The sequence below is a fragment of the Mustela putorius genome, unplaced genomic scaffold (genome assembly GCF_011764305.1).
Source record: "Mustela putorius furo isolate JIRA1106 unplaced genomic scaffold, ASM1176430v1.1 tig00000592_pilon_pilon_pilon, whole genome shotgun sequence".
Taxonomy (NCBI): Eukaryota; Metazoa; Chordata; class Mammalia; order Carnivora; family Mustelidae; genus Mustela; species Mustela putorius.
The window spans coordinates 4,158,778-4,180,294 of NW_025421426.1; positions in this window are offsets into that span (position 1 = coordinate 4,158,778).

Consider the following 21,517-nt stretch of genomic DNA (forward strand, 5'->3'; position numbering starts at 1 on the left):
AGGGGCAGGTCCTATCATCCCAGGTTCTCCCATGTGCTTCTCACCTTCTCACCCGGACCCCTCCCCCGCAGCTACCCTGATGGAGGGCTGGCTCGTGGCCTCCGTGAGCTGTGTTTAGCCTGCCTAGTATCTAAGCCAGTAGTTGGTCTCAAGCTGGAAGACATCTTAGATTCAAAATCAATGCCCTCCGGAAGGACTACGGCAGTGATTCCCAACTTGAGCATCAGAATTATGCAGAGAGAATTTTAAGCCCCCGATTCCTGAAATCCACCCACATAGCTTCAGATTTTGTAAATCTAGGGTGTGACCCAAGAAATTGCATTTATAACGAGTTCCAAGGTGATGCCCTACTTATCGGAGGAACCACTTGAGAACCTTGGTTTGGCGCCGGTGCACCAGAGACAGGCCACCTGGCTTCTCGTGCTGGCTTCACCAACTCGCTGGTTACGTGATCCTTGGACAGGCTGTGGAACCTCTCCCCGCCTCGGTTTTCCCATCCATGCAATGGGAACAGCTGTACATACAGGCTGAGATGAGGGTTTGGTGGGTTTGGATACATTTAAGCATCCACAGAAGTAGTTGGAGCCTCTTGCTTGTCCCTGTAATGTCTCTGTATCCAGGCCTACAAGTGTTTAATCAAATGCCCTTCTGTACTATCCATCTAGGAATAATAATAATGGCGAGCAGTTTACAGAATGCTTACTTGGTGGTGGAGCTGTGCTTTTTTTCAAAGTAGGCAAGTTAGATTCCTGTCTTACATAGCAGAATCTTTTGCTTCGAAAAAGCACTGTAACTCTCTTGGGGAAGAGGAATATACACATTACATGTAATATGTTACATGTGTCACATTACGTCTGTGTGTATATGTGTATACATACACAAATATACTAGTGCAACACATACTTTTTTTTAAAGATTTATTTGAGAGACAGAGATCACAAGTAGGCAGAGAGGCAGACAGAGAGGAGGAAGCAGGCTCCCCGCTGAGCAGAGAGCCCGATGCGGGGCTTGATCCCAGGACCCGAGGATTATGACCTGAGCCAAAGGCAGAGGCTTTAACCCACTGAGCCACCCAGGCGCCCCAACACATACTTTTTTTAAAGATTTATTTATTTATTTTAGAGAGAGAGAGTGGAAGAGACAGAGAGGAGCAGGGGCAGGGAGGGGCGAGGAAGAAGGAGACTTTTTCTTCTTTTTTTAAGATTTTATTTATTCATTTGAGAGGGAGAGAAAGAGAGAGCACAAGCAGAGGGAGAGGCAGAGGGAAAGGAAGAAGCAGACTCTCCACCGAGCTGGGAGCCCAACACAGGACTTCATCCCAGACCTGGAGATCATAACCTGAGCCAAAGGCAGATGCCCAACCATCTGAGCCACCCAGGCACCCCAAGGGAGAAAGAGCTTTAAGCAGACTCTACATTGAGTGCAGAGCTCAATGCGGGGCTTGATCTCACAACCCTGAGATCATGGCCTGAGTTGAAACTAAGAATGGAAGACTTAACTGACTGTACCACCTGGGTATCCCCCCACACACACACACACAACGTTCTATCACTGATCTGACAGTCCAGTATTGTCTCAGTCATAGAGGCACATCTTATCTTTAACGGGTGACAGGAGCCTTCCAGGTTTTGCTCTAATGATTCCACTCTAAAGTAAAAGAGATGATGTTGGCCAGCAAGAGGGGCATTGAAGAAACTGTGTTAGAGAGTGACTCAGGGGAAGGGGACCACTTTTACCAACGTGGTCAGGGAAGACTTCCTGGAGGAGGTGTCATTTGAGCTGGAACTGAGTAATGAAGTTCCCTGTGAACATCTTGAGGAAGACAAATGGCAAGAACTACCAGTGTAGATGCCCCGGGGAGGAAACACACCGGAGGTCGGGCTCCACAAGGAAGCCCAGGGTGGTCAGAGCCAGATTGGAGAAGGCCTCATTGGTGCCAAGAGAAAGGGAAGCCAATGGGGGGGGGTTGTTGTTTAGATGTTTGTTTGTTTTTAATTTAAGTAATCTCTATACCCGATGTGGGGCCTGAAATCACAACCCCAAGATCAAGAGTTTCATGTTCCACTGACTGAGCCAACCAGGCACTCCCAGGTTAGATGTGTTTCTGTGGAGTTTTCTCTTATGCATTTTTTTCTTTTCTTTTCTTTTCTTTTCTTTTCTTTCTTAATTCCTTTCTTTTTTTTTTTTTTTTTTTAAAGATCTCATGTATTTATTTGACAGAGAGAGAGACAGTGAGAGAGGGAACATAAGCAGGGCTGAAGAGGGAACTCACTCTGAGAGCGGGAGAGGGAGAAGCAGGCTTCCCGCTGAGCAGGGAGCCCGAGCCCGATGTGGACTCGATCCCAGGATGCAGGGATCACAACCTGAGCCGAAGTGGCAGGCAGAGGCAGAGGGAGAAGCAGGCTCCCCACTGAGCAAGGAGCCTGATTCTGGGCTCAATCCCAGGACCCTGGGATCATGACCTGAGCCCAAGGCAGAAGCTTAACCAGTGAGCCACCCAGGCGTCCCTCTCTTACGCATTTCTTAATAAAACAATTAAACTTTAGGAAATCACCTTTACCAATTTCTAACATCTCATAGCAACACAGAAGTCACCTTTATTGTTTCAAAGTATCTGTCCAGGACAAACTTCAATGATGCTTTAAGTAAAAGAGGACTTTTTACTGAAATTAAAACACAATACTTGTACCATTTAATTTTAGAGGAGCCAATGATGTGACAATAATGTATTCATAAAAATTATAGGGAGCGAATCCGTATTTGAAAAATACCCCTAGGCATTACAAGGCTATAGAACTTGGATATGAGCCATGATAGCACCATTTCAGTATCAGTACTGAGACTGGCAAGAGAAAAATCAAAATTACTTTCCTAGAGGGAAGACACAGGCATGTATCTTGTCGTGGCTGTAGGTGTCCCGGCCCCCAGTCCTTCCAGGTCCATGTGGGCTGTTCGTGGACCAGCAGGACCCAAAGCTCTGCTGGGGGAGTGCCGAACTTGAACTGGACATTGGCCAGCCGCCATCTGGTCCTTCTCCTGTGTAATCTCCCTAGGCTTTCTCGCTATTGGCAGAACTGCCCTCCACCTCTCCTGAGTCTTCTCAGAGATCTTCCTCTGAGAGCAGAAGGTGGTTCTGTGCAACTCCTCATCCGTGGTTCCGGCCACCGACTTGCAGACGTTGCACATCTGATGCGGAGAGTTCACGCGTCTACACGCTTTGGGCCGTTTCTTCTCCGTTTCCAGGCAGCGTGCTTCCTGCCCGGGTGGTTTTCTCAGAAGCCGCGTCACCTGCCCTTGATGTCATCTGTCCCTGCAGGGTGAAGTTTCAGGCTTCTGCGTCTCAGGTTCTCGAGCTGTGAATTTGCAGACCGCAAAGATGCTCGCTCCATTTGGAGACGGGGTATGGGTCCTGTGAGCGCTTCATTCATTTGATCTGCTTCACAAGACTTCCTGGAGATCTCTTCTTTGTCTTCGTCGTGACTTCTAAGGGATGCTTTTAAGATAGCGGCAAAAAATGAGGCTCTTCTGATGAACGTGTGACGGGGGACCGGGCTCCTGCTTCCCTCGTGTCCTCCCCTTCCAGGTGACCAGCCTTCGGGTGATCTTCCTCGCAGAGACTGGACCGGGCCACAGTCTTCCGTATGGTTCCCTCTGGAGAATTTAAATCAACTCCCTTTATGGTTCAGGATCTGGAAGATTCTCACAGTGGAGTGGCCCGCACGCCCCCTTATTCCTTCTGTTTCTGTCCCTGTGCATCCGTCCCTCTGTTTCTCGGGAGAGGAGTTCTAACCTTGCCAAGGATGAGTGTTTTCATTCAAACCATCCATTATTCCAAGACATTTTCAAGATGCTTTCTGCATCGGCCGCTTGAGACTGGTGGGCTTCTGATGTTTGTCCGGGGGACCGTATCTGTCCTTGGAGAAGAGTCATCATCAGCCCTGACATGAAAGTTGAGGGGCCTCACCTTTTTGTCCTCTTCCAAGAAAGCCTACCAGGTTCTCCAGTGACCACCTGTTCAGATGTGTCCTAAGCGCCCCCAAGCACAGGGCTCCTAGCCTGGGAGCCCTGGTCTCCGCCGCAGGGATGCTGAGGCCCCACGGGCTGTGCCGTTGGGGTCGTTTTCTCCCAACTCCTGCGTAGACCTCAGCCGGGGTCTCACTCCTCAAAGAATGTCAGCTCTTTACTGTAAGCCTCCATAGCAGTAAGCAGGATGCCCCAGGCACACCCAAGAGACGTGGGACTCATGTCTTCAGACATCAGCAGAACATCCCACAGCTGTTCCAGGATCAACCGTGAGGACGTTTTGGGGGCAGGTCGCAGACCCTCCCTGGTCCCACAGGCACCGCCGCTCTGCCTCCGGTGGCCAGTGTCTGCCAGTGTCTTCCAGGACATACCTGTCCACACAGAACCCCATGGGGTGCCCTGTCTCTCTCACTAACACTTGCCTGGCAACCAGGGGAGGCCATCAGAAGCACTGGGGAGAAAGGGTGGCCAGCCAGGTTCTAGAAAACAGGGCTTTGTAACTGCTTTCTCACAGCACAGATAGCAAGTGATGTTACCAGTACAGGGTATTTGGACAGCAGAAGTGTTGCTTGAAGCCTGGAGCTATAAACCTGGAGGGTCAAAGCAGTATCACACACCCCTCTCTGCACACGAGTGTGTTGGAGCAGAACAGTTAGTTTGGAATTTCTGCTCGAAATTCTCTGCCACGAGGAAGACCGTCCTGCTGCCAGTATCCTGTGAATCTCTTTCTAAGACTCCCTCTCTCTTCTGTGTTTGGTCAATATTTGGGCAAGGGCACAGGACCAAATGCCCTAAAGGGCACCTTTATACCAAAGAACCCCGGGTCCTGGATTACAATCAGGAGTGCTCAGGAGAACTCAGTCCCAATGAGGGACTTACCAGTTCATGGATTTTCTGTGAAGTCAGTTTGCCCCCGTTCCATCCCAGTGTTCCTAGATGGGGTTGACTCAGGGACCCAGACTCCTTCCCGAATGTGGACTGACTGTCCTCAGCTCATGGCCTCCGGGGTTGTCCTGGGGATCATTTCCAATCCACCAGGCACCCACAGCGTGTCTCGGCATCAGGTGTGGCTCTGTGTTTGGCTTAGCTTGGCCCCATTTTATTCCTCCATGCCCTTCACCCTCTCCTGGAGCATCTCCACATAGCCTGGCTCTGAGCCGAGTGGCCCGTCACCCAGGACGTGGCCGTCCACAGCCACTGGAGAGCTTAAGATGATTCAACGTGGTCCAGTTTCTAGTTTGCAGTAATATTTATTATGTAATTAAATACATGGTAAATCTTTCAGCATCCAAAAAAAGAAGACTCTATGAGAGAGAAGAGAAATTGCATACTGTTTAAGAAAGAAACTTCCAAGGGTGCCTGGGTGGCTCAGTGGGTTAAAGCCTCTGCCTTCAGATCAGGTCATGATCTCAGGGTCCTGGGATCAAGCCCCACATCAGGCTCTCTGCTCAGCGGGGATCCTGCTTTCCTTCCTCTCTCTGTCTGCCTCTCTGCCTACTTGTGATCTCTGTCTGTCAAATAAATAAATAAAATTTTAAAAAAGAAAGAAAGAACCAGCTTAACCAGCTGGTTAAGCATCCGACTCTTGATTTCAGTTCAGGTCATGATTTCAGGGTTGGGAGATGGAGCCCTACGCCGGGTTCTCCACTGAGCATGGAGCCTGTTTGAGGTTCTCTCTCTTCCTCTCCCTGTCCCTCCCCCATCAGGCTCTCTTATCTCAAAAAAGGGGGGGGCACCTGAGGGGGAGCTCAGTCATGAAGCATCTGCCTTCAGCTCAGCTCATGATCCCAGGATCCTGGATTCGAGTCCTGCATCAGGCTCCCTGCTCAGGGGAGGGCTTGCTGCTCCCTCTCCTGCTTCCCCTGCTTGTGTTCCCTCTCTCGCTCTCTTCTCTGAGTCAGATAAATAAATAAATAAGTGATCTTGAAGAAAGAGAGAAAGAGAAAGAAAGGAAAGAAAAATAGGTAGATGGATAGATCGATGGGGCACTTGGGTGACTTAGTCGATTAAGCATCTGCCTTCAGCTTAGGTCATGATCCCAGAGTCCTGGGATGGAGCCCCCCATCAGGCTCCCTGCTCAGCAGAGAGTCTGCTTCTCCTTCTCCCTCTGCAGCTCCCCCCCTGCTTGTGCTCTCTCTCTCTGTGTAAAATAAATAAAAGATTTAAAAGAAGAAGGAGGAGGAGGGGGAGGAGGAGAAGAAGAAAGAAAAGAAAGAAAGAAAGAAAGAAACTTCCAAAATAATCTAGATTTGAAAACCAGCCTTAAGACTTCCCAGAGAAGCTACTTTCTCTCTCTGAGCCTCAGTCTGTCCCTCTGTAGAATGGGCACGACAGTCATGCCACCTCACAAGGTCGTAGTGGGGGTTAAATATCAAGCATTCGGTAAATGGTAGTTGTCGTTATGCTCAGTTTATTATGACGGTCGTTGTTATTACTTTAATCTTCGCTGTGGATAAAGTATACCTGGTGGGTTCTTGATCTGGCTCACAGGGAGAACCCTGAAATAAGGAAATCGCTATTCCGCAACTTCTGTGGGCGTCAGAAGTGCTCATGTTTCCCTCTGGAGATATGAATGTGCATAACACGTCCCATGTTAACAGACCCCCAGCTTCAAGCTGCACATTTACCTCCGTGTTTCCTAGGAGGTCAAATGGCCTCCAGATTTCATTTAAGTTTTCTATTATTCCCTTCTGAAAGGGACAATGGAGCTCTTGTTTGCGCAGCTTTGGTGAGCCCAAAGGAAAAATTGGTCATTATAAGGAGCACAAAAGATTCGCTTCCCATACATTAGCTCGTCCATTGCTTTCCGAACGCGCAGGGCCGGGTGGAGGCGCATAGACAGTGGGGGAGGAAAGAAAGATGATTTTGTGTCCAAGGCTGGGTGTCCGCATTCGGCAGGAATAAATGGAATGTAGTATCACCTCTCGGCAAACACACCGTCTGCCGGAGGAAGAAATCCTGCTACATCACCATCCTCCCCCTGCCCGGGCTTTTAACCCTCACGGCGCTGCGTCCCCTTATGTGTGTGTTGGGTCCCAGGAAGACAGAGGGAGGGAGAGTTCAGGGAACTGACTTCGTGGAAATCCTGGCGATGACTCTTGTGCCTTCACAGTAAAACCCCCGCAATAAAATGAAAACCTGTGTGGATCATGCTTAGTAAAGAAGCCAGCAAGAAGCCCCAGCTGGATAAGTGGAGTTTTCTGGTCAACCCGAGAAGACAGGTTTTTGTTTTCTCTACTTTTATACGAGAAAGAAATAAGCAACAAAAGGTGTGGTTTTTATTTTTTTTTTTAAGATTTTATTTATTTATTTGGCAGACAGAGATCACAAGTAGGCAGAGAGGCAGGCAGAGAGCAAGAGGAGGAAGGAGGCTCCCTGCGGAGCCGAGAGCCCGATGCGATGCGATGCGGGACTCCATCTCAGGACCCTGGAATCATGACCTGAGGGAAGGCAGAGGCTTTAACCCACTAAGCCACCCAGGCGCCCCGAAAAGTTGTGGGTTTATATTTAGATTTTATATTTCTATTTTTAAAAGCGGGGGGGGGGGAGGCCGGGAAAGCTCCCAGTATCTGTTCAAATGAATCCACTCGAATGGTGACCAAATTCCCTGATATATAAAAGGGCATATTAATTGGGGCTTTATCTTAAACAGGAATGTCAAGGCTATAAAAATACGTGATTTTATGTTATTTTTAACCACACGCAGGTCCTAGTGACAGCTCTACATTCATTCTGAGGACATCCTTAAGAATGAATAAAGCGGGGTGCCTGGGTGGCTCAGTGGGTTAAAGCCTCTGCTTTTGGCTCAGGTCATGATCCCAGGGTCCTGGGATCGAGCCCCACATCGGGCTCTCTGCTCAGCAGGGAGCCTGCTTCCACTTTTCTCTCTCTGCCTGCCTCTCTGCCTACTTGTGATCTCAGTCTGTCAAATAAATAAATAAAATATTAAAAAAACAAAAACAAAAAAAAAGAATGAATAAAGCATGTGCTTGTTTGTTTTGGGGGTTGGCTACTATTCCTGATGGAATTGTAGGTTAGTTTGTAGGATATTCTCTTGACATTCAACTTTGTGCTGGGTCATAAAGGAAGTCAGTTTTGAAAAAAAAAAAATTTAAAAATATAATATTCAGGGGTGCCTGGGTGGCCAGTCGTTAAGCTCCTTCCTTTGGCTCAGGTCATTGGGATCGAGCCCCAATTTGGGCTCTGCTCGCTGGAAAGCCTGCTTGTTCCCTCTCTCTCTGTCTCTCTCTGTCAAATAAATAAAATCTTTTAAAATAATAATAATTATTATTATTATATTCAGTGGCGTCATTAGTTTTCCTATGGGTCTCTGGTGATCTTATCAGGTTGAAACTGCACTCCTTCTCTTAAAAAAAAACTGTATTTGGAAAAATATTTCATATATATGCAAAAGTAGACAGACGAGTATATGGACCCCTGTGTACCCAGCTTTAATAATACCAGCTCACGTCACTCTTACTCCATCCCTACCCGGTTTCCACGCCAGCCCCCAATTACTAACAAACCGCCAGATGCCATAGTACTTTTATCTGTACACATTTTACTACATATCTCTCCGAGAGGAGGACTATTACTTTTACAGAACCACTACACCAGTATTATACAGTAATTCCTTAATGTCATCAAATGTCCAGTCAGTGTTTAAATTTCTGTCTCATAAATGTCATTATTTTTTACAGTTTGTTTATTTGACATAGGGATCCAAATGAAGTCCAAGAAGTTGCAATTTTAACCTTTAACTTTTTTTTATTCCATTGGTTCTCCCTCTAGCTCTTCCTTAATTCTTACAATGTATTTATTGAAGAAAAAGCTTGTCTTCGTTGTCCTTCTTGTTTTTTGTCTTGTGTCCCATGAAGCCAGATCATCACCTTGAAATGGCTCTGCTTGTAACCGGAATGGCTCCCAGCGTCACTTTCACAGACGTCATGAAATCTTGCATTCTTTGTAAGATCTCCATTTTCACTCTGCCAGTGGCTAAACCTTGGTTCGTTTTTAAAGATTTTAAAGTTTTTTTTTTAATTTGACAGACAGAGATGACAAGTAGGCAGAGAGGCAGGCAGAGGGGGTGGGAAGCAGGCTCCCTGCTGAGCAGAAGCCCTATGGGGGGCTCAATCCCAGGACCCTGAGATCATGACCTGAGCTGAAGGCAGAGGATTAACCCACTGAACCACCCAGGCGCCCCTGTTTTTAAAGATTTTAGAAAAAGAGGGGGCGCGGACGTATGTGCATACTTGCAGCTGAGGGGAGGGGCAAAAGGAGAGAGAGAATCTCGGGCAGATTCCCTGCAGGGCTGGATCCCACCACCCTGAGATCATGATCTGAGCCGAAACCAAGAGTGGGACACCCAACTGACTGAGCCACCTGGGCACCCCAGCTAGGCTACTTGTGCAACCATAGCCAGTCAAGTGTTCCCTCCACCCTGGGCAGGTGTGGGGCCCAAGTTTACTCCCTAGTAAACTACAGGCAAGGCTCCATGTGAGAGTCTGCTTCTACAAAACAAGACCTAAGACCGGGACTGAAGGGGTGCCTGGGTGGCTCAATGGGTTAAGCCTCTGCCTTCGGCTCAGGTCATGATCTCAGGGTCCTGAGATGGAGCCCTGCATCGGGCTCTCTGCTCGGCGGGGAGCCTGTTTTACCCTCTCTCTCTGCCTGCCTCTCTGTCTACTTGTGATCTCTTGCTCTCAAATAAATAAATAAAATCTTAAAAAAAAAAAAAAAAAGACAGGGACTGAATAAGTGAGGATTTTCATTTTATAATATACTTTGCTTCTCAACCCAAATACACTCCCAACCACGGAGACTTAATAAATTCTTGAAAATCCCCCTCATTCCCTCCCCAGGATGAAAAAATAACTGGAAGAAAGCAAACCAAAACATTCACTGCGATTATCTCTGAAGGTGAGATTCTAGGTAGGTTTTTAAGTTACAATGTCCTATATTTTTCAAGTTTTCTTCAGTGAGCCTGCATTAACTTTATTATTGATATTTTATCATGAAAAATGGGAGTTTTTTGCTTATAGAGATGGGAGAGAATCAACTCGTAATCATTTCAAGTGAATTTATCCTTTTTCTTGAATAAGGACAGCTTTATGTGCTCATGGATAAATTTCCACAGAAAAGCTGAAGGAGGGATATACTATAACATCACAAATCTTGGCTTTCCTCACCTAGTTTAATTTTCCCTCTTGACAAAGATTAAATAAAATTAAAAATTAAATAAAAAGGAAGAAAGGGCTTTAATTCTTTGCCACAAAAGAAATAAACCTTGATAGGCAAGTCTGACTTACACTTCTTGAGAGATTTAAATACTGAGAACAAAAAATGCATTTATGCTTAAGGATGAAGCCTTTTAATTACTTTTAGCCATGAGCTTTTTCTGTTGCTCCCTTTGTTTTTAAAGGTTTTCTACTGTCTTTGATCACCAGATGATGGAAAGAAAAGGGCAAGGAATAGTTTCCCATTAAAGCAGAGACCTAGAAATTTCCGAGTGCCCAGGGCTCTCTCCCACCAATTTCAGAGACCGAGGCTATGGTCAAATCACAGAATGATTTTTTTTTAAAGATTTTATTTTTAAGGAATCTCTACACCCAATACGGTGCTCAAAACAACCACCCCAAGACCAAGAGCCACGTGCTCTGCGGACGGAGCCAGCCAGGTGCTCCCCACGGAGTGATTTTCTAAACATGAAGCTTCCTTAATACTCTCACCAAATGTCACTAATTTCCTCCACGACTCTCATTTTTAACTTCCATTTAAATCCAAACACAAAGGGAAAAAGTCCACCTGTGTATGTGTGTATGTGTATCTATGTGTGTGTGTGTGTGTGTATGTGTGTGTGCGCATGCGTGCATGCACACGTGCCCGTGCACACATGCCCCCATATACAGACCAGTTTCCAAAATGCTGGCACAGGAGAGTAAACTTTGAAATGATCACTCTACTCTGGAACGTCTTATTTTCATTATATTTTGTGGTTGCTACTGTCCTCAAGGCGAGACTCGTACAAGGGAAATGACTGAGTTCCCAAAAAAACTAGATAAGAAGAGTTTTCTGTATTTTGACCCCACCTTTCCCTCAATTCTCTTTGTGAAACCAGTTTTTGTTTTTGTTTTTTTTTTTTTAAGATTGATTTATTTATTTGACAGAGAGAGACACAGCAAGAGAGGGAGCACAAGCAGGGGGGTGGGAAAGGGAGGAGCTGCCTTGCCACAGAACGAGGAGCCCAACACAGAACTCGATCCTAGGACCCTGGGATCAGGACCCAAGCTGAAGGCAGATGCTTCACGACTGAACCTCAGTTGTGTTTTCTTAAAGAAAATCAGATGACCTTCCGTAAGAGATTTCAAGGGCATCTTTAAGAAATCCTGGCCTTTGAGGTCACACACACCCGGGTGCAGACCTCCTCTGCCACGATCTGTAGGATGTTGGCCACCCCTCGGGGCTGATCAGAGCCCCAGGCTCTTCATCTGTGCAAAAGGGATCATGATCAAGGTGCCCACCGCCATGTCTGAGTTTTCTGTGGAAGGGAATTAGGGTGGCGGTCCCGTGGTGGGGAGGGAGTGGGTATTAAAGGCTCTACCTAAAGGAATGGGTACATAGTACACCGTTCTGAAACAGTGTTTCCTTGATGAGGTCTCTCTTTATACTTAAACTTTAGATGTATTCAGAGCGGCTTGTGGGAGGGTGGAACGGGAAAGCATGCTGTGAAGTTCCCCTAAAGCCACCTCTGATCCCATAACCAATTTGATGACCATCGAGATGCCGTGTGCAAACCAGCTGGCATGGGATAAATGGCTGGTCACTGTCATCGTTGGTCATTTTCTGGTACATTTACATTTCACTGAATGTGCACTAAGAATGCCAAGTATGATCTGTGTGGGGTGTGCATAAACTGAATTGTTTTGAATAGGTTAAAAATTCACATGGTTCAAAACCAAAAGGTACACAAGGTACAGAAGAGAATGAAGCCTCCCCATGGCCCAGCGTCCCCAGAAACATCAGTTCTATCCATCTCTTGTTTGAGCTCCTGGAGATTCTTTATGCCTATATAATCTAATAGATGTATATATTTTTTCTTCTCTTTACTATACAAATTGTAGCTTATACTCCAATTTCTGTACATATAAAAAATATATCTTTGTGGCGGTTTTTTTGTTTTGTCTTTTTTTTTTTAGAGAAAGAGAGTGTGAGGCTGGTGGGGAGGGCCAAAGGGAGTGGGAGATTGACCGTCTTAAGGACGATCCACACGCACAGCGCAGAGCCTGATGCAGGGCTTGATCTCACGACCCTGAGATCATGACCTGAGCAGAAAACAAGAGTCAGACACTTAACGGACTGAGCCACCCCGGCTTCCCCATAAACCACATATCCTGACGCTCGTTTCACATCAGCACATAGAATCCCCTCACTCCCACCCAGATGACCATGATTTGTTCAACCATTCCCCTTTTGATGGATATTTATGGTGTTTGCAATATTTCGCTGTTACATATAACGTTGTATCAGCGACACTTTTCCCATAAGGGATTAGGGATTTAACCTTATGTAAGTATTTCTGTGTGTCACACTCCCAGAAGTAGAGTAACCAGTTCAAAGGGTAATACTGTGTTTGTAAATTTGATGCATGTGAGAGTGGCTGTCTCACCCACCTCTGTAGTGCCGTACAGAAGCAAGCTTTGGGATCATCTGTCGTGTAAGGAGTGAAAACCAGTATCTCAGTATAGTTTATGTTCCATTTCTCTTCTGTTTAGAAGCCATTGGTACTGGTATTGGCTGGCTCAGTTGGTAAAGCGTGCAACGCTTGTTCTCCGGGTCAGGAGTCCGAGCCCCATATTAGACTGTAGAGTTTACTTAAAATAAAAAAATAAAGAGAATCCCTTGGAATAAAAAGTCATTTATATCATTCTGGATGTGTGTGTGTGGTTGTGTGTGTGTGTGTATGTACACAGTCCTCCAGTGGATGTGAGCCCACCATGCTAGTCTCATTTTTTTTTGCCAAGTCATTGCCTTAGGAATAGGTAGATGATACGATTTTGGCCAACAGATATAAAGGGGAGCCTACAGAGAGGACTTCAGGGAAAGTTTTCTTCACCCTTAAAAAAAGGGACGAGGTAGGGGCTTTTTCTGTGGCTTACAGACATCACCATCTCCCTAGGACTCCCGGAACTCTGTGGCCACCCTAGGGTCTGGATAGGAGACAGAGGAAAACCAGCTAGAAATGGGAGTGTGGGAAGAAGAGAAAAAAACCTGGCTCCCAGATTCACTAACCAAATCACCACCCCCGGAGACAGCCTAGTGCCAAAGTCCTTAATAGATGATTCATCAGTGGCTTATTGTTTAAGCTCTGTTGAATTGGGTTTCCTGAGATTTGTCGCTAAGCTATCCTAACGTCCCAGCTCCTTCAAGACACTGAAAACTGTAGAAACTTCTCTTCTCCCTGTGGAGGTGAACTGACTATGGCTTTCTGCAAAGGCTCTGAGTATGCAGCAGGGTGAGAAGGGAACTTTATTAAACTCAGTAGGTCAAATAAAAGATTTTAAAAAACACAGAGGGGCGCCTGGGTGGCTCAGTGGGTTAAAGCCTCTGCCTTCGGCTCGGGTCATGACCCCAGGGTTCTGGTATCGAGCCCCGTATCGGGCTCTCTGCTCGGCGTGGAACCTGCTTACTGCCCCCCCCCACTTGTGATCTCTGTCTGTCAAATAAATAAATAAAATGTTTTAAAAAAATAAAAAATAAAGAAAATAAAAACACGGGGTATCACTGGTTTCCTTTAGCCCAAACCTGTGAGCTTCAAGTGGCTTCTCAGCAAGCAAACTATTTGTTTCCTCGTAAGGATACTTACCTGCTTCTGCTATTATCATTGTATTATTTGTTCTCATTCCTTTAAAGCGGAGTTATTCAGAAAATAGGACAGAAGTCACTGCCAGTGTCTTAGAGCTTACTTTGCTGAGACAAGAAATCCCTCTAGAGATTATAAAAAGTTAAAGCAAAATGGACCTTTTGAGATTCTCCAGAGCACTGGTTTTCATCTTGTTGTACAGTGAAATCATCTGAGGAAAAAAACCTTTTAAATACTAATAGCCACTCCCAGATTTTCTGATTTTATTGTTCCAGGACGTGGCCTAAGCACAGGAATTTTTTAAGCTTCTCGGGTGTTTATCATTGTAATTTAATTTTTTTTAAGGAGATAGAAGTTTATTGACTACATTGCAAGAGAGGGGTGGGTAGGACCGCAAAAAAGAGGCGTCTGCCTATTTTATTTTAACTTTATAATACTTTCCCTCAACCTTTCATTTTGGAAAAATTGTAATTGCATGATAGTAAAGTGAACTTCATACCTTTCCCCTACATGGGTGACATTTGGCCACCCTGGTTTTGAATAATTCACTTACGATTCTTTGTAAACTTTCATTCATTTTAATACATTTATAACAATAGAAATGTAATAAATAAATGCAATTAACAAATGCAAATAAATGTAAACACTGGCCCCTGGTGTTGTTTTCCCCCCATTTTTTTTTTTTTAAGATTTTATGTTTGTATTTGACAGAGATCACAAGTAGGCAGAGAGGCAGGCAGAGAGGGGAAAGCAGGCTCCCTGCTGAGCAGAGAGCCCGATGTGGGGCTCGATGCCAGGACCCTGAGATCATGACCTGAGCCGAAGGCAGAGGCTTAACCCACTGAGCCACCCAGGCGCCCCCACCAAGATTTTATTTTTAAGTAATTTCTGCACCCAACTGTGGGGCTCGAAATTACAACCCTGAGACCAAGAGTCTTATGTTCTACCTACTAAGGCAGCCAGGCACCCCTCATGTACTTTTCTAACACAAACTTATCTGGTATCACTGTTATCATCCCAAAGCACCTAATGCTTTAAAAAAAAAACAATTTGGGGGCCCCTGGGTGGCTCAGTTGGTTAAGCAATTGCCTTCAGCCCAGGTCATGATCTGAGGGTCCAGGTCATGATCTGAGGGTCCAGGGATCAAATCCTGCATTGGGCTCCCTGCTCAGCAGGGAGTCTGCTTTTCCTTCCCCGGGACCTGCTCATGTTCTCTCTCTTTATCCCTCTCTCTCATGCTCTCTCTCTTTCAAACAAATAGATAAAACTTCTAAAAAATAAAATAAAATCTTTATTTTTAAAATTAAAGTATAGTAGACTTACAATATCATTAATTCCAGGTGTGCAGCATAGTGACTCCTCATTTATATACATTACAAAACGCTCACCACCCCAAGTCTTGTTACCGTAATGCGTCACCATATGAAGTTATGACAATATTATTGACTATATTCCTTATGTTGTGCTTTACATCCCAGTGACTTATTTCTTTTATAACTGGAAGTTGATACTTCTTCTTTTTTTCCTTTTTTAAGATTTTATTTATTTATTTGTCAGAGAGAGAAAGAGCAAGCGAGCGAGCACACAAGCAGGCAGAGAGGCAGGCAGAGAGAGGAGGAAGCAGGCTCCCTGCTGAGGAAGAAGCTCGATGTGGGGCTCGATCCCAGGACCCTGGGATCATGACCTGAGCCAAAGGCAGCGGCTCAACCAACTGAGCCACCCAGGGATCCCTGGAAGTTGGTACTTCTTAATCCCCTTCACCTAAAAAACAATTTTAGGGGTCTCCGGCTAGCTCACTCAGAAGAGCACATGACTCTAAATCTTGGGGTTGTGAGTTCAAGCCCCATGTTGGGTGTAGAGATTACTTAAATACATAAAACTTAATAAATAAATAACCATTTTAAGGGGAAGAATCCCTTACTGGTGGTTAAAAAGTGATCAGCTGCAGAAAGTTAATAATGAAAAACAAGGCTGCCTTGCCCCCAGATCTGGGTCTCCAAGAAAAAAGCACTTTCATTTTTCCTGGTTATAATTGTTCCAGTTCTTTTTTTTTTTTTAAAGATTTTATTTATTTATTTGACAGAGAGAAATCACAAGTAGATGGAGAGGCAGGCAGAGAGAGAAAGAGAGGGAAGCAGGCTCCCTGCCGAGCAGAGAGCCTGATGCAGGACTCGATCCCAGGACCCTGAGATCATGACCTGAGCCGAAGGCAGCGGCTTAACCCACTGAGCCACCCAGGTGCCCCAATTGTTCCAGTTCTTACCTCTGAAATTTGAGTGTCAGATTTATACCCCCTGGTTGTGGAGTGTCAGCTGTAGAATTTCATGTCTTGACTTCCTGCTATAGAGGGGGGAGGCCTCATCTCCTTGCCCCCCCCCCATAGACAGTGGTATTTCACTGGTCTTGCTTGTTCCCAAAGTATCTTTTTCAGAAAGATACAACATAACTATTTTCTAGCCATTTAGGTGGTGAGGACAATCAGTGTGTTGAATAAAAAGCAGTGCTCCTTCAAGTGGTTCTGATTTGCCGGAATGCTTTGGGGGGAAAAAAATACTCACTTCTTATGTTTAAATAATGTGGGCAAGTACATTGTTGGGTTGAGCAGCTATGTAGTTACAAACCAAATTTGAATGGACTCCTTTTTGTTCAAGGGCTTGAGAGATGATGACACTCTTGGATTACCATTGAGTGTGCATCTGTGTCCCTGGCTTTTGTGCTCTTGTGAATAGGTAGCCCTACGGATCAAAGTCGAAAGAGTTGTTATTGTAGTCTGAAACCATATCTTTATTTATTCATTCAACAAACACCAGGAAGAGCCAGGAGCTAGTGATCCCAGGATAAGGAGAACTCAGCTGTTTAAGGAACACAGGGTTTTATTATGGAGCAATGCAAACATTCTGGGGGGCACCCGCCTGACTCAGTCAGGGTTATAAGTGCGGGCTCCATGTCGGGTGTAGAGATTACTTGAAAATAAAATCTTTAAAAATACATCAATTCATGAATTCATTAATAAAATAATGTTCTGGGACGCCTGGGTGGCTCAGTTGGTTGAGCAGCTGCCTTCGGCTCAGGTCATGATCCCAGCGTCCTGGGATGAGTCCCACATTGGGCTCCTTGCCCCGCAGGGAGCCTGCCTCTCCCTCTGACTCTGCCTGCCACTCTGCCTGTGCTCTCTCTCTCTCTGACAAATAAATAAATAAAATCTTAAAAAAATAAAATAAAATAAAAATAAAATAAAATAATGTTCTGGAACTAAATACAGATGGGGGTTACACAGCATTGTGAAGGTAGTAAATACCACTGAATTGTTCACTTTAAAATGGTTAATTTTCGGAGTAGGTGGGTGGCTCAGTCGTGAAGCGCCTGCCTTCTGCTAGGATCATGATCACAGGGTCCTGGGATCGAGACCTGCATCAGGCTCCCTCCTGGGCAGGAAGCCTGCTTCTCCCTCTCCCACTCCCCTTGCTTGTGTTCCCTCTCTTACTATGTCTGTCTCTGACAAATAAATAAAATCTTTAAAATAAAAAAAAAATGATTAATTCTCTGTACATTTCAGGGGGAGGGAGGAAGGGTTCTGTGGTAAGACAGCTTAGAGAAACATTGTATCATATAGCCATCTTAGATCTGTACATTGTGTCTGTCATATCAAAGCATCTGAGAGGTCTTACAGAAGTCTCTTAACTTCCTCTAACCCAAGGTTTCAATATAATCCCGCCCTAGAACTTCTTTCAATACCTGTTAACGTTCTTTGAAACCACTTTGGGAGACGCTTTTAGGGAAATTTATTTATTGCTGTGAAAGATGTTTATGATAGTTTAATGCACAGGGCAGTGACCACGTAGTTTATATAGTGCGATCAACTATTTTGCAAAAATATGTAAGTATGCTCAGGCGTGGGAAATAAATCGACAATTTATACCAACACTAGGTATCTTGGGATGCCAGGGTGGCTCAGTTAAGTGTCTGCCTTCGGCTCAGGTCATGATCCCAGCATTCTGGGACTGAGTCCCACAACCGGGCTCCCTGCCCAAGGGGGTGCCTGCTTCTCTGCCTGCCACGCCCCCTGCTTCTACTACCTCTCTCTGACAAATCAATAAATAAAATTTCTAAAATATTAAAAAAAAAAACAGTAGGTATCTCTTTCATCTTCTAAGAAGTGAATGAGGGTTTTTTTTCCTTTTATCTGTATTTTAAATTTTGTCTGCACGAGTATGTATTACTTGTGTGATTACAGCTTTTAAAAAAAAAAAGAAAAGAACTCTACATTTACATTTATTTTGCCCTGTCCTGCCTACAAAAAAAAAAAAAAAATCCTAATTTTTGTCCTTACATTGTTGCAGGCTTTATAAATTGGATTTTGTGTCATTAAAATAGCAGAGAAGGGGACACTTGGCTGGCTCAGTCGGTTAAGCGTCCAGCTCTTGATTTTGGCTCAGGTCATGATCTCAGGGTTGTGAGATGAAGCCCTAAAGTGGGCTCTGTGCTCAGCAGGGAGCCTGCTTGGGCTTCTCCCCCTTCCTGCGCTCCTCCCTACTCTCTCTCTCAACATAAATAAATAAATCTTGGAAGGAAGGAGGGAAGGAAGGAAAAGAAAGAGAAAGAAAGAACTAAAGAAAGAAAAGATAGGTCAGTCCTTTGCTTTTTCTAGCTTCCAGAGGGCACCAACATCCCTGGCTCCTAGAACCTTCCTCCCATCACCCAACTTCCTGCTTCTGTTGCTCCATCTCTTATCTCCTTCTTTGACCTGCTGCCTCCTTCTTATAATCGCCTCCCGCCCCAGCCCGGTGATTATGTTGGACCCACCAGCGCAATCAGGATGCCTTTTGAATCTCAAGGTCCTTAATTTAAGCACATCTGCAAAGCCCCTTTCGTCATGTAGGGTAACATATCGACAAGTTTCAGAGACTCAGATGTGGACTTCTTAGGGATGGGTATTACTCAGCCTACCACAGTCCCTATCATTTCTTTGGAGCCTCCTGCTCCACCAAGCTCTATAAATTTCTCCCCCCCCCCACTCCTTTTTCCTCCCGAGTGACCCCATGAGACTTCTCCCCTTGCCCACCTGTCTTGCCAGAGCTCTGTTTCCAACGAGGACCTGCCAGCTTCCGTTGGTCCCTCCACCCCGACCCTGCCTTCTCCCTGTGCACACAGCCCCACTGTAGGGGCACGGTTGTTCTCTTGATCTGGCTGCTTTTCTTATAGAATATTCTGATTACAATAGTCAGTACTAAGTTATTCATTGCATTCTCCAAATGCAGTGCTGCGTCCTTCATTATTTATTGGTCATGTTACTGGTTATCAATCCAAAAGAGTGTATTCACTATAAATCATTTTAGTGATGGTGATGATGTCTTCAGTTTCCATCCTGAAGCAATATAGAGTGCTTGAGAGCACAGACACCCAAGCTACGCTCCCTGGGTTCAAATCCCACCTCCCTAAATTATTAGCCATGTATTTTTCAAATACAGGTTCAGCCTCGTATTACCTCCGCTTACTCACCAGCTAAAAGGTGATCGAAAAATATCTATGTCTTTAGGTTGTTTTGAGGAGTAAGTAAGATAAAGGATGTAGCATGTCTTGCACGCAGTAGGTCCACAGTGTCTTTAAATACCCTTCTCCTTAGAGATCAGTATACCAGGCCAAGCTTTCCCTTAGAGTGCTTACAGCCAGCGCCAAACTATGAGATAGTCTCTTTCCATTTTCACAGATGAAAGGGCTTTGTGATGATTTACTGAAAAGAGTAAAAGCAGTGATGGGCCCCTGGGTGGGTCATTCAGTCAAGCATCTGCCTTCAGCCCAGGTCATGATCTCAAGGTCCAGGGATCCAGCCCTGTGTCGGGCTCCCTGCTCAGCGGAGAGCCTGCCTCTTTCTCTCTGCCCCTTCCCCCTGCTTGTGCGCATGCGCTCTCTCTCTCTCTCTCTCTCTCTGTCTCTGTATCTCGCTCAAATGAATAAATAAAATCTTTTTTTTTTTTTTAAAGCAGCAAGTGAAGAACTTGTCTGGGGCAAAAATTAAATACAGATACCCAAGTATGTATGTCTATGTATGTGTGTCTACGTTTGGAGGAAAAAATAAACCGTAGAAAAGCATGATGAATAAAGTAACAGTACTGTTAGCAGTAATGTATGGTCACATTTTTTTTTTTAATTAAGTTCCCAATGGGTACCTGGGTGGCCCCGTGGGTTAAGGGTCTAACTCTTGATCTCCACTCCGGTCTTGATCTCACAGTTGTGAGTTCCAGCCCTACATGGGGGGGCTTTGTGCTGGGCACGGAGCCTACTTTAAAAACAAAAAAATTAAGTCACAAGAAGTCCCCCTCAAAATGAATGGCTTCCGTCTAAAGAGAATCACTCAGCGTTCTGGCAGCCTCCAATCACACGTTATGCTGAGCATAGGAGTTTCGTTTCACTGGATACATCCTGGGTCTACATTCTGCTCTTCCGTCGAGCTGTGTCTTTCAGTGTCGATAGTGTGGCATAGTCATCTATTTTACAAATCACTTTGTGTGTATTTATTTTTTCCCTTACAAAGAGATGCCCTCCTAAATTTTTTATTATGATGTAATTATAGATCACAAGAAGTGTAAAAATAGTACAAAAAGGTCCCATCCCCTAGTTTCCCTCAATGGCAACAGCCCACGTAACCACAGATCATTGATCAAAACCAGGAAACTGCTACTGGTGTAATATGGTTAGAGACTACAGACCTTACTCAGAGTTCACCAGTTTTTTACATGCACTCATTTTTGTTTTTTAATATGTTTTTATGTGTCCATCAATGACATTTTTTATCCCTCATGACCTTGGTAAAAATGTAATCCGGACACCTGGCTGGCTCAGTCAGAGGAGCATGGGACCCTTGGTCCTGGGGTTATGAGTTAGAGCCCCATGTTGGGTGTAGAGATTACTTAAAATAAAAAGTATATATTTTGGGGGTGCCTGGGTGGCTCAGTGGGTTAAAGCCTCTGCCTTCAGCTCAGGTCATGGTCTCAGGGTCCTGGGATCGAGTCCCATATCGGGCTCTCCGCTCAACGGGAGCCTGCTTCCTCCTCTCTCTCTGCCTGCCTCTCTGCCTACTTGTGATCTCTGCCAAATAAATAAATATAAAAAAAAAAAAGAAGTCAGACACTTAACCGGCTGTGTCACCCAGGTGCCCTGATCACGTTTTTTCCAAAGACCATGAAGAGATAAAAATGTCATAAAAATAAAAAATCTTTTCAAAAAGCTTAGTCAGAGATGCCTGGATGGCTCAGACGGTTAAGCGTCTGCCTTCAGCTGGGGTCATGATCCCAGGGACTTGTGCTCTTTCTCAGACGATAAAATAAATAAAATCTTTTTTAAATTTTTAAATAAATAAGTAAATAAATAAATAAATAATTTTAAAGATGCAATCAACCCAGAAATAGAAAACAAAGAATATTCAAACCCAGTGTATTTGTGGTTATTTCCCTCAGGTTATTTTCTCTGTATGTCTGCTGATCTTTGAAGCAGTAACAGAAAGGATCCTCTGATCGGTATAACATATTTAACGTTGCCTTTTTAAAAAATCGTGGGCATCTTGCCCTGTCAGAACCGATTTAGACCTGTTGCAGTGTGCGAATGTTTAGGATAAAACCACTTCATACTGTAACTATT